This window comes from Cryptotermes secundus, unplaced genomic scaffold (genome assembly GCF_002891405.2).
Source record: "Cryptotermes secundus unplaced genomic scaffold, Csec_1.0 scaffold857, whole genome shotgun sequence".
Taxonomy (NCBI): Eukaryota; Metazoa; Arthropoda; class Insecta; order Blattodea; family Kalotermitidae; genus Cryptotermes; species Cryptotermes secundus.
The window spans coordinates 275,479-289,207 of record NW_019734325.1 but is presented as its reverse complement, the minus strand read 5'-3'; the positions used below and the strand labels follow the sequence as shown (position 1 = coordinate 289,207).

The following is a 13,729-nucleotide window of genomic DNA, read 5'->3' as shown; positions in this document are numbered from 1 at the left end:
AATTGCTGAACCTTAGACCCTACAAAATGATAATCCACACCTTGCAGCTGCATGATCCAGCTAGTAAAGTTAATTTTTACATTTGGTTTCTAGAGTCTGTCATCAGTGAGATCAAGCTGCAGTTGAATTTCTTTTCTGATGTAGCATTGTTTCACTTGCAGGGAGACATAAGTATGCAAAATAATCGCTACTGGAGATCACAGAATCCTCATCAAACCCATGGCGTCCTGCTCCATCCAGTGAAAGTTTGTGTCTGGTGTGTTGTAAGAGCAAGGATTGTTGGATCTGTGATTTTAATGAAATAATTAATTGTGAAAGATATGTACAGGTTATTCTCAGGCAATTCTTTCCAGAGTTAACAGAAGGGGAAAAGAATCTAGGCTGATTTCAGCAAGACTCAGCCACTGCCTACACCGCATGTATGTCTATGCAGGCTTTGTATTTGGCCAGCAAGTTCACTTGATATTAATCCTTGTGATTTTTTCTTCTGGGGCTGCTTGAAGGACAAAGTTTACAACAATAATCCCTAAACGGGGGGGGAATGCTCATAGGGAAACTGCAAATATTCCTGCAGAACAGCTTCAAAGAGTAAATCAGAACACCTTTTGTTGGTACAAGGAATGTGTATGTGTAGATGGGCAGCATTTTTCAAACCTACTTCGATCCATGAATTGTAACTACTTCATTGCAAAGTCTATCGGCCAACAGTTATATTGATTCATCGGCAAAATTCGCATGTGCCTCACAGTCGGCGGTGCACTGGTCACCGTGAAGCACTGAGCCATGAACCAGTCAGCAAAGTTACGAACCTCCATGCATAACAATCTTCTCTTGAATCCATGCAGAGAACATACAGCAGAAATGATACAGCAGGTACTTCATGAAATGCACTACTAATTACATTTAATTTGACGGAGGCTCAAAACTTTGCATTTTATGGGCAACGGTACACCAAAGAAATTGGCAACTGCAACACAACCACAATTTCCGAGAAACATCACCGACTTTAAGCATACAACCGGTTTTCAGATTTGAAGGTGCACACTGAGGAAACTTATATTTCATTAAGTTGCTCAGTTCATGTCAGGTGGGTTTGCTTGTCAGAATTAATGCGTAATGGTAATTTTTAATTTCGTGCATTTCTCTTCTGCAATGTCAGAAACTGATCCTGTCATAATAGGGTAGTGGTTGGGACAGAATGAGGAGAGAGAACGACGACCATATGGAAAACATTGGGATGTTAATTAATTTTAATTAAGGTCAATTGCGGTATGTAGTTGGTTGAGGGGATATGCTATAAGCCGGAAGGTCGCGGGTTCAAGTCCCGATGAGGTCATTGGTTTTTTTCAATTGACCTAATCCTTCCAGCAACACTATGGCCCTGAAGGTGACTCAGCCTCTAACAGAAATGAGTTCCAGGAATTAATTAAATAATTTTCCTGGGGAGTAAAGCGCGGCTGGTGCGTAAGGCTGACAACCTTACCGTCATCTTTGAGCCGATTATCTAGATAATGTGGGACCCTCAGCGTCTCACAACCCTATGGGCCTTCACGGCCTGGTACAGGGATAGCTTTACTTTATTTCAATCAGGAAATATCACTTTCACGCGCGAGTTTCTCAGTCTTCCGTGAGTTGCGTTGCCGCTTCCTCAATTTGCGCTGTTCCATTCAGTTTCAGGTGTTCAACTGAGTCTGGCAACAATTCTCGGAAACTGCGGTTGCCAGTTTCCTTGTGTGCTTTAGCCCTAACAATTATCAGCCTGAGTTGAGCGCATGTTGCTGAATGGGGCAGCGCTAATTGTGGTAACGGCAAAGAAACTCGCTGAAAGACCGATAAACTCACATCCAGGCAACGGATTATAGCAGTATTCTCACATCTGAGTTTCCGCCTGGATTCCTAGTGTCAGCTGTTATATAACGCGCTTCAGTGATTCATTTTTTCTTACGATGGCACGAAAGCTTGACGCAGCTGCTAATTTTATTTTTCTGCAGTCAATTGAGCAAGAGCCTGGTATATATATGACAAACGAAACCCAGACTATGCTAGGTAGGGCAGAACAGATTTGGCTTGAGAAAGATTTTCTCACGAGATGAAGTGGCCTGGATCCTAGTTAATTCGAAGCAATATAAGTACCTGAGTTTAAATTGTCAAGGATGAACAGATGCATCAGATATTTTCTTTTCTTAATATTGTATTTAAACATCCTGTTGCATTAATATATCATTTATTACACATATATTTCCGTTTTAAATGCAACTTATTATCTAGTCGCCCTTCTTCCATGCTACATATTTCAGCCATATGTGATGGCATTCATCATGTGTCTTCTATCTTGCTAAAATTGTTGCACTGTATGTCAACAGTTCGTATTGCGTGTGACAGCAATACTTCCTGATTAAAATAAACTGCCCTTACTTAAATTAAATTAATTAACATCCCAATGTTCAGTGTGCGCCTGCTAATCTGAAAACCAGTTACCTGCTTGAAATCGGTGACGTTTCTCGGAAATTACGGTTGCGTTGCAGTTTCCAGTTTCTTTGGTGTCTCCTAAAAGTATCTTTCAACAACATTCAAACACAGGAGGACACATTAAAATGCAGTTTATAACCTACGTTCGTTCTAGTGCTCATTATGAAAGGGCTTATTTCAGTAAAAAATTATAGTTTGTTTTCTGTAACTCCTAATTTTCCTACTTTCTCGAATTTGTTAACGGTGCAGGGCAATTTTTCTCAACTGGTGGGATATGATCTAAAAGAAAAACTTCTGTACTCTATAACCAGCCAAGTGTTGGGGCAGAAACACCTCAGAAACCTAATTTTGAAATACCCAGGCTCTCCAAACTAATTTAATTGATCTAATTATTGTACTTTTATCTATATTTATTTATTTATTTTCAATTTACATATTTGCTTTATACACCAAGGAAATTGGCAAACGCAATTGCAGAGAAATGTAGCCGACTTGAAGCAGGCAACTGAATTCCAGATTAGCAGCCGCACACTGAGGAAACTTATGTTTGGGTAGATGCTCACATCAACTAAAGTGGGTATATTCGTCCGACGAAATGCATGATTGTGTGTTTTAATTTCGTGCACTTACCTACTGCAATGGAAGTTAATAATACTGATCCTGTCATAATACGGTGGTAGTTCAGACCGATTAAAACGGCGTGAGAAGAGAGTACGACGGCCATAAGGAATATACTGGGATGTTAATTTGTTTTAATTAAGGTCAATTTATTTTAATCAGAAAATATCGCGTTCACCCCCGCGATACGAAATTGTAACATGCAGTGCAACGATTTTAGCAAGACAGAAGACACCTGATGATGGCCGTATATAGCCGAACCATGTAACGTGGAAGATGGGTGACTATGTAATAAGTTGTATTTAAGATGGAAAGATATGTGAAGTAAATGATATATTAATGCAACATGATGCTTAAATACAATACTAGGAAACGAAAACATTGGGTGAATCCGTTCTTCTGTAACAATTTTAATTGAGGTGCTTATATTGTTTCGAAATAACTTAACCTGGATTCAGACTTCTTCGTCTCGTAAGAAATTCTTTCTCATGTAAAATCTATTTTGTCCTGCCTATGCTAGTCCGGGTGGCGTTTGTCATATATACCAGGCTCTTGCTCAATTAACTGCACAAAAACAAAATTAGCAGCTTCGTCAACCTTTTGTGACATCTTAAGAAACAAATTAATCACCGAACCGCGTTATGTAAAACCAAGGAAACTGGCCACCTCTATTTGAGAGAAATGTCGCCGATTTTAAGCAGGCAACTGGTTTCCACATTAGCAGGCGCACACTGAGGTAACTTTCGTTTGATTAGTTGCTCATATTACCTCAAGTGGTTGTGTGTGCCTGCCAATTTCGTGCATTTCTTTTCTGCAATATCAGATAATAATATTGATCCTGTAATGATATGGTGGTGGTTGAGAAGGCAGAAGAAAAGGAAACATTAGGTACACCCTTTCTTTCGCGACAATTTACACTCAGGTACTTATACTGTGTCTAAGGAACTTACTCAGGATGCAGAACTGTTCAAATCATTTTACAGAATGAGCACTGAAATTTTATCTTTACTAGTGGATCTTGTAAGGCCTCCAATTCGAAGACAAGATACAAATAATATATACCACGTATATACGTATACAGACATACCAGATTCCTTCAACTCATGAGAATTTTTTTCCAAAGCGAAATCTATTCTGTCCCGCCTGGCATAGTCTGGATTGCTTTTGTCATACATGCCAGGCTCTTGTTCAATTAACTGCACTTGAACACTATTAGCAGCTTCAACTTTTCGCGTCATCTTAACAAATGAATCACTGTAGCGCGTTACAGAACAGTTGATTTCTAGGAATCCAAGCGGGAACTCAATCGTGAGAATCGTTCTCCGTTGCCTGGAAATTGAGTTTCTCGGTCTCCCCGTAAGTTGCGTTGCCGTTTCCTCAATTCGCGTTGCTCCATTCACTAACATGTGTTCAACTCAGGATGATAACAATTCTCGGAAATCGCGGGTCCTAATTTTCTCGGTGTGCTCCTAGCCTAACAGCTGACACTGTGAAACCACGCGGCAACGCAATTGCGTGAAGGGTGGCATGTTCCGTTGCCTGAAAGTTGAGTTTCTCAGTCTTTCCGCGAGTTGTCTTACCGTTTCCTCAATTTGCGCTCTTCCATTCAGTAACGTGTCTTCAGTTCAGGCGGAAATTGAGGTTGCCAGTCTCCTTGGCGCGCTCCCGCCCTTATACATGTAATATGGCAACTCTGGGAAAAAATCGAGATCGTAATAGCGGTAATTGCTACCTGAAATTGGCACTCATTCGAACTACGTTCAGTGGATACGATCTGCATTCTTTGTTCAAAACTGACTTGCTAATGCTTGCCAATCATAGTTACGTCTCGGTATTTATGACGTAATATTTCTTTTAAAACTTCCAATCAGTGATGACTGACGTATTTTGTGACGTAAAAAAAATCTTAATTTTCTTAATGTACGACGCAAGTAGAAGTCATTTCCGGCCAGACACTTTGTCAAATTTCGGAACAGTACAATTGCGTGTCTTTCATGCACCACACTAGAAATTATACAAATTTTCTACAGTTTAACGTCTAGATATAAATAAACACATATAGGCAACTGCTGTGAAATCCGGTTTCATATTTACGAAATTAAGTTATATAAAATATATCAACCAGACTTTGAAATTAGCCAATAACGCCTAAGTTGCAATCGTTACGTGTGTTTCGTAAACTAAACTGTGAAAGGAAACATGAAAGAGCATTAATCAGTTAATGAAATCGATTTCCTTCCTGTGATGTTCGAGCAGTCCCATGTTCTCAGGCCCAACTAGTTGCCTGCTTACAATTAGCCCTACTTATCCTACCTTTAAACTTGTATGTATTTACTAATGGGCAGGTAATTAATCTCATTTAATTAATACCCAACATTAAAGTTGAATTCTCTTATCCTTGGGGAACTGTGAACTGTAAAGTACGACCTGAGTTCGAAAAGTTGGTGTAATGTGCTCCCAGGTCAGGGGTCAGGGGTATTGCAACACCTCAGTGGTGAAATCACTGGAAGAGAAAACGGGAGACAAAACTGCCCTAGTGGCTTCGTCCGCCGTGAATTTCATATATTAAAGGCGCCAACTTATAATCAATCGCCTGGGCCATGCCAAAGAATAACAATTTCCGTTAAGAGTAAAAATATACTTCTTGGGAGAAAAGAAGCTTTGTTTTTATACTATGGTGGTGGTCGGTGGGACGATATATGCAAAATGTTTCGAATTACTGTGTATGTGATACACTGATTCGATAGGAGGTAACAATAAAGTTGTTCCTGTGCTTAATTGAGCACCATGCACAAATGAGGTACGGGGTAACGGAGGTACAGCTGCACTCATTCGTAACCTCATCATTAAATTGGAGTGAGCGATCTACAGCAAACCGTTACTGAAGAATATGAAATTCGCCTACTATGACCCTAACATTATGCACATATTATAAATAGTGGATATTAAACGTGAGAAGGGAATTTGGTGCTATCAACTGCGTGCTTCAGAAATACATGCAGGACAGACGAAAGTATTTCTTCATATTACGCTTGGAGACAATGTGCCTCTTAACAAATTAACATTGAGTACATACAGTTTTTTAGTACAACATAACACCCCGATAAGTATAATTTCGCCGTGTGCTATACAGAAATAAGTGAAAGGCAGGAGCTATGTGTTGTGCCGTGGATACAGCAGTACTCGAACCGTCAATTTCATAGCACCCGAAACATTACTTCACTTACTCCAAACACCTTCCGGCCGTTCTACCTCCTCTAGAACCCCAGCTTTCGACACATAATACACAATGCAACCAAACACACAAATACACCGACAGACGACAAACAGCTGACTGAATGCTACGAGATCACATTTGGAGTGACAGAATACCAACAGCTGATGAAGAAACTTCCTAGAGTGCCCCAGCAAATCCACTGATGTAGCAATACAAACAGCGCGACGTCAGGATTGGATCACACATGTGTCACCACTGTTTGAGTCCCATCATAATTTTAATTAAGAAAGTTAACATTACCTGTGCCTGAGAATGACACTATAAATGCTACCATCGTAGACGTACAACATGTATTTCCATTGTTAAAGATGGCAACATTTTTCTTTGCAGCTTCATTACGTTCAATACCATTCGACATTACCACCACTACTACTACTACTACTACTACTACTACTACTACACTAAGATGGATTGCAGACAATATGAAAGTTACTAGGAGGAACTTCTACAGGAACTTCAAGTCCCGATGAGGTCACTGGTGACGTAACACGGGTCTCCGCAGTTGCTACGTAGCCGTAAACAACTCCCGGCAGCGCGCTCCAGCAACGCCTTTGTAAACACGGCGGGGAGTCCGTGCAACGACTGTTCCTAGGCAGTCGGTAAACACGACGTTACGAAACAGTGGTGCCTATTATGTAACTGTTTTCTGTGTTGTCCGTAACGGGGCTAAATAAGGAGCAGCGAACACTATTCAACAGTGAGTTACGAGTTAGCCAGGGAGTGCGTAGTCAGTCAGTATTCAGTAAGTAGAGCCAGTTTGTGAGTAGCAGTTACTAGTGAGTGAGTTTCTAGAGAAAGGGTAACCAGTCAATAGCTGTCTATCTTTCGTCGGAGTATTTGTGATACTGCCGATGACAGTAATTGTGAAATTGTAAATTTTGTGATTGTAAGAGCGAATGTGCAATAAATTTGCTATATCCAATACGGCGTGAAGTTACTTGTGGCGCGTTATACACCCAGCACGTGACAATATTTAGTTACGTTGTTAAGATTTTATTGGAATTCGTAAACCAATCTGGTTCGTGTCGTCCCTCTTATTATTCCTTTTGACGGGGGCCGAATGTGTGCCACCTTGTCGTTCTCGAGAAGAGGGTTCTGCAAATATATTATGGGTATGTTGTATTATTTCATCAATCCTATCATGTTTTGTAAAGTATTTTGTTATTTCGTCCTACCTTTAATGTTGTCCTGTATATGTTTGTGGCCAGCTGTCTTGTTTTTACTGTTCTAGATTGTGTTGGTCCGCGTATTTATACTCCTTGTGTCTGTGCCGTTAGTGTGGGCGTGTACTGATGTTATATTATGAGGTCGAACATATTATACTGATTGTCACTTTCCTTTGTGTGTTTTTCTTCTTCTATCAATTTGTTGAGCTTATTAAAGCGATATATGGAAATTTTCTTTTATATTCATGATACTCCAATTTTTCGGCATTCGCAACCATTTCCATGATTACTGTCATCGGTCCGCACTGGTGGCGTTTGTTTAGTACATGTTGGGCAAATGCCGATTCGTCTTTGTTTAGTCTTATGTTTCTTATGTGTTCCCTGTACCCTGTTGTTAGATTTCTACCAGTTTGGCCGATATATACCGTATGACAGTTTTGACAGCTTATTTTGTATATCCCACTTTGTTCGTAGAGGTTTGTTTCTCGTTTTCCATTTACCTATAGCGTGAGCTGTTTTAAAGACTATTTTTATGTTGGTGTTTTTGATGAGTTTTGTTATTTTTCGTATGTAATTTCCCGTATAGGTTAATGTGGCCAATGTTTGTTATTTTTCGGCTTTATTATCCAGACTATTTTTCTTTTGTTTGAGTTTGTTATATAGTTGTGTGATGTCTTCCTTCTTATAGTTGTTGTTTAAAGCTATATTAATAATAGTATTTAACTCTTTGTTTTAGCGTTTTCTTTGAGGGGTAGTGTTAGAAGGCTATGTATCAGTATTTCATGCTGCTAATTTTTGTCCTTTAGGGTGGCAAGAGTTATTATTTATTGTTGTGTCTATTGTTGTGGGTTTTCTGTATATTTCCCTTTCTATTTGTCCGTGTTTGTTAATCAGGTTTAAGTGTAAGTATGCTATTTGGTTGTTTACTTCCTCATTACTTGTGAATCGCAAGATTTTATGTTGTGCATTGACGTGTTCGATGAGGTTATGGGGAGCTGTTTTTGACTGATTGTATATTATGAAAATATCATCTACATATCTATTATAGTATATAATTTTTTCAGCTTCCAGTAGATGTTTTATTCTGTTTTGTTCTAGAACTTGTAGGAAATTTTCTGCCATAATACTTGATAAAGGTGAGCCCATGGCTACGCCCGATCTTGGTTTGTAGAGGTTTTCATTATATTGAAAATAATTTTGATTCAATATCTTCCTAAGTATGCACATGCTTTCTTTTATAATGCTTCTGTCCGTGTGGTTATCTTCGAATAATTTATTAGTTACAAGGAGTGTATAGTTGATCGGGATATTAACGTAGAGGCCCTTAATATCCATTGTCAATAATTTGTGATCCGGAATTAGTTTTAGTTTTCTTATATTTTCTGCAAACTGTGCTGTGTTAATGATGTTGTATTCGTGTTTTAATTGTAGACATGGTTTAGCTTTCGATGTGGGTGCATTAGTGTTGTTTATTACCGGTCTGATTGGATCCTCTGGTTTGTGGATTTTAATTTTTGCTTTCAGTTTTGGTGCTTGTGGGTTCATTTGGAGTACCTGTTTTTCTTTTTATTTGATCTATTATATTTTTGCATTGTTTTAGAGTACTTTGTACTATTCTTTGAAATTTTTGGGTAGGATCTGTTTTTAGTTCGATTATGTTATTGTTATCCATAAAAGAGCTGACTTTACCGTTCAGGTCTTGTTTATAAATAATGACCAGAGTTTTCCTTTTGTCGGCTTCTGTTATGGTTGGTTTGTGTTGTGTTAAATTGTTGTATTTGTTTGGTCGTGCGTGTTTGTTCCTTGTATTCTTTGTTTACTCTTCTGTTTTGACGCGATTTGCTGTATGTGTTTAGTCGCTAAGTATCTAATTGCTTCTTGTTGATTAATGTTCTTTACCTGTCTGATGGCGTTTTCTGTTTCGTAAACTAGTTGTTTTATGCACATTTTTGGTTGACACCCATATTATATTTGCTTTATATATATATGGTTTCCTAGTTTCACACTAGCAGCAAAAATGCAGGCAGGTCACAGATTGAATATAGCGCGTTTCCTTCGTAAGAGCAGATAGCAGATTCATCCGAATTTTCTCCTTATGAAGGGAAAAGAAAAGAATACTAATCTATTCGAATTTAAAGAAAAATTTTCATTAGTGTCATACATACTTAAAGAGAGGAAGAACTATTGCTGATCTTAACATTACATAATGATGACAAGATTGACAGCAACTCAGGAGATGTCAGGAAGCCCGAGATCACAACTCTCTATGACGTGACCTAATGAGGTGCTGATGTAGTGGACGAAATATGTGCAATGTACAGCTGCAGAAGAAGCACTCGGCGTTGGTGAATGATCGTGTTTCATAGCATATTGGATGTGGGTGCAATCAATGTATTTTTGGTACACCATAATAATATGAATAATAAGACTTAGGATATCTAAAGAGAAGGGAAAAGACGTTGGTAAGGAGCGACCACAGAAAAAAAAAGAGGAAGGCGACAAGAAGGTATAGGGAGGACAGGAAACCCGAGTTTCTGGCTAGAAATCCCCGAGAGAAGACTCAGAATGGGACTAAACTTAAAAAGCCCCTTCCAAGTCGTGTACTTGCAGATAATAGTATTTTACCATCAAATTTTGTCGTGTGTTTATAACAGTCCTTTTATCACTTGGCAGAAGTGGGTTTTCTCGATGCTATCAGTATTTTGATACTACTTATGTAGTATCAGTGCTTATTCAGGCGTGTATGACAACATAGGTAATGTAGAAAGATATCAAGAATGTATCTAAAAGACAGAAATATAAACAACTCCCCTCTGAGTACTATTAATTCTTCCATTCCCAGAAAGAAAATGTCTTGCATCCTGTTGCAGTAATGTCACAGTTTTTACATACCAGTATATGTGTATTTTTTGTCTCATATACATTATAACGTACTATGACATACTTCAGCCTTACGTCTATTCGGCCATAATCAGGTATATGTGAGTGCTGCTAAAATTGTTCTACTAATGCTTCATTATGTGTCACACGTCCATATTCCACATTAACATTTGAAGTTACATTTAAAATTATATGTTCGCAAAAATAAGTGTTTGAAAAGTTTGTTATAATATATCAGTTGAAATTCTGTAGTGTCGCCTTCGATGCCAAGCCCTGGATGTTATCTGAATTTCTTATTTATTTATTTTCTCGTGGTGTGAGACTGAGTCCGCTTGGTACTGCTGCCACCGCTGACCTCCTGTACTAGCCCCAGATGACAGACGATGGTGACTGTGGAATGTGAATTGGCAGGGCAAACAGAAGTACTTGGAGAAAACCTACACCAGTGTCATTTTGTCCACGATAAGTCCCACATGATTTGACCCGGGCTCGTAACCGGCCGCCGCGGTGGGAAGTCGGTGACTAACCACCTGAGTTATGTCACGGCCCATGTTATTTGTAATATGTATTTTATTTATTTATGTATCTAATAGCATATTTACAATCAACTCATATAGCCCCGTGGCTGCATACCATATGTCCATGTGGGTTCTATTATGCACTTATATAGTAGGAGATTATTTTCTATGGATAGCTTGGATTTAAGGGCCAAAAGCCAGGACATTTCTTGTAGTTTTAAATTTAAGTTCTGACGTTCTTCTGCCATGTCAGTTTTCGGTCGAGGTATAGCCCCAAATATTTTACTTCCATTAGAATCGTTATTTGCATATTATTGATGGTAACTTGCGGACAAGTTATGCGTGGTGAATGTAATTTGCACTGATTTTGTCTTCCCCCCTCCCTCTCCTCCCGCCATTTGCTATATCATTGCTGGAGGAGGTTTAAGTGATATTGAAGATGATGTGATGCTACTGCTGGATCATTATTTGCTGCTAGCAGGGCTGTGTCATCCGCGAAGATTTCGATTGTAGTTTTGTTTGTTGTGGGCAAATCTGCAGTATAGATTAAAGTATAGTAGAGGCCCCATCACACTTCCTTGCGGCACACCTAACTTTACCTGGTAGCCGTCTGAATATGAATTATTATATGTATATCATTTGAAAGTGTCTTTCAGTGATGTATCTAATCGGCCGATAAGGATTTACTTCATTGGCTGGTTTCTCAGGTTTAGGTAACTGGGCAAATTTCCACAAAATCGGGTATTACGCCTTCTGAGCATGCTTGTATAGATGGTTGTTAGCAATACTATTCCTCTTCATGGCAATTATCTGAGTATTTTCCTTGCGATAAGGTCATAACCGGGTGTTTTGTATGGATTTATGTTCTTAATTTATTGTACTACTTCTCTAGGTGAGGTTTTGATAGGTAACGACATTTGACTCCAGGAAGTATTCAATTTCACTGTCATTATGATTTATGTTAGAATGTGGTGTAAATACCAGTTCAAGTTGTTCTGCGAACGTTGTGGTCTTTACACTATCACTTTTGCCCAGCTTCTATCCGATTTTATTATCGGCGGGATTGATATTTGGGGTCTTTTGAACTTCTTTGTTGCCTTCCAGATTGTGTGGTCATCTTTAGAGAGGGACGCGATATAGTGTTCGAAAGTTTTATTCTTCGTATTTGTTAAGGCCTACTGTAGTTTTCGGCTTAGTTATAATAAGCCTGTTTTCATTATTTCTTTATCTCTACCATCTGCTTCGTGCTCTGCGTTTTTCGATTACCAGCTGACACATATGGAAAACGATATTCTCTCTTTTCTATCGTTCTTCCTTTGGGTTGGGTGCTGAATACCACGCTGCTTCCTGTATTACGGCGGTAAAATACTGAGTTACCTCGTCCAGTTCGTTCAGTTCTTTTATTCTTAAGTTCATATTTATATGTTCTTCTATGTATGTATGAAAGCTGTCCCAATTTTTTTCTTTGTGTTGGAGTAGTTGATTTACTTATCACATATGCGCTCATAGTTTGCAATTACTGGAGAATAGTCCGACGACAGCTCGAAGCTGGATTCAACTTGCATGTACTCGTAGTCTGACGTTATGCTGTGGGGTATAAAGAAGTCCAATAGGTCTGGCAACTTATTTTGGTCTGTTGACCAGTACGTCGATTCGCCGGTGCTGAGATGTTTACAGATTTGTCTATTCATGGCATGTAAGAGATTTCTTCCTTTTGGTGTTATAAGTCTCGCTCCCCATTCCTTATGTATAGCGTTCTAGTCTCCACCTGTCAGGAATTTAGATCCCAGTGACTGGAAGAATGCTATGTACTCTTCAGCAGATATAGCATGTCTTGGAGGATAGTAGATGGCAGAGATTGTAAAAGGCCATCGGTTAGCATCAACTTGAATATTGGCAGCTTGTATTTTGTCTGACTAGTGGTATAGTAGTTTATGGTGAGTGACTGCACTTCGAATTATAACAGCTACACCTCCATGTGCAGTGCTATCTGGGCGAGGAACACGGTAGACTTTGTAGTATATTTTGAACATTGTTCTAGTAGTGGAGTGCGTCTCTGATATTAGTGCAATATCTATTTTGTATATTTGCAGGGAGTTTTGCAGTTCTAGTTTGTGGTTTGACAGCCCATTGGCATTCCAGAGTAAAATTCGTAGTGAATTTTCCATTATTGGGCATTTATATGACAGTACTTAGCATGTTTAATGCGTTGCTGTTTTGATTGATTAGTCGGTTGAACATAGGTTTCAATTTATTTAAGAAGGTTGAGAGCTTCTTTGATATGTTGGGTGACTGCAGGTTTTGTGTGAGTATTTGGAATACGTACTCTATTGAATTGTGAGTATTCGGACTGGAGGTTGATTGTGGTTTAAAGGGGGAAATTGGTTATTATTGTTTATGTTACTATTTGTGTATATATAATATTGTGACATGTTGAACTATGGATGACGGCCCTCCCCCCGCCAGCCGAAGTGAGTCGAGCGGAGCCGAAGTTAGCAGAGTCCCAGCATCCTGGTAACTATGCAATGGGAGTCAACAGCGGTGACGTCATCAAGGGGTACCGCGGTTGCTAGGCAGCGCGGGTAAACAGTGGTTGCGAGAGACGACGGTAGTAACAGCGGTACACAGCGTTGCTAGCACGACGGCACCAGACAACAGTTGTGCCTATTACGTGGCCGTTTTCTGTATTGTCCAAACGAGGCTACATAAGGAGCAGCGAAGGCTATTCACAGTTAGTCCTCGAGCTACCTCCGAGTTAGTTCCGAGTTAGCCAGCAACCAGTCAGTTGTATTCTGGAATTT

General features: G+C 39.3%; 1 protein-coding gene across 1 annotated transcript in view; it reads right to left on the bottom strand.

The window, feature by feature from the left end:
• LOC111868675 (sodium/hydrogen exchanger 9B2) overlaps nt 1-6,434 on the bottom strand; it is a 46,672-nt gene extending 40,238 nt beyond the window's left edge. The window contains exon 1 of the mRNA XM_023859550.2: nt 6,315-6,434. The gene's annotated coding sequence lies outside the window, so the exon portion shown is untranslated. The remainder of the gene's footprint in view (nt 1-6,314) is intronic.
• Between the last annotated feature and the right edge of the window lie 7,295 nt (nt 6,435-13,729).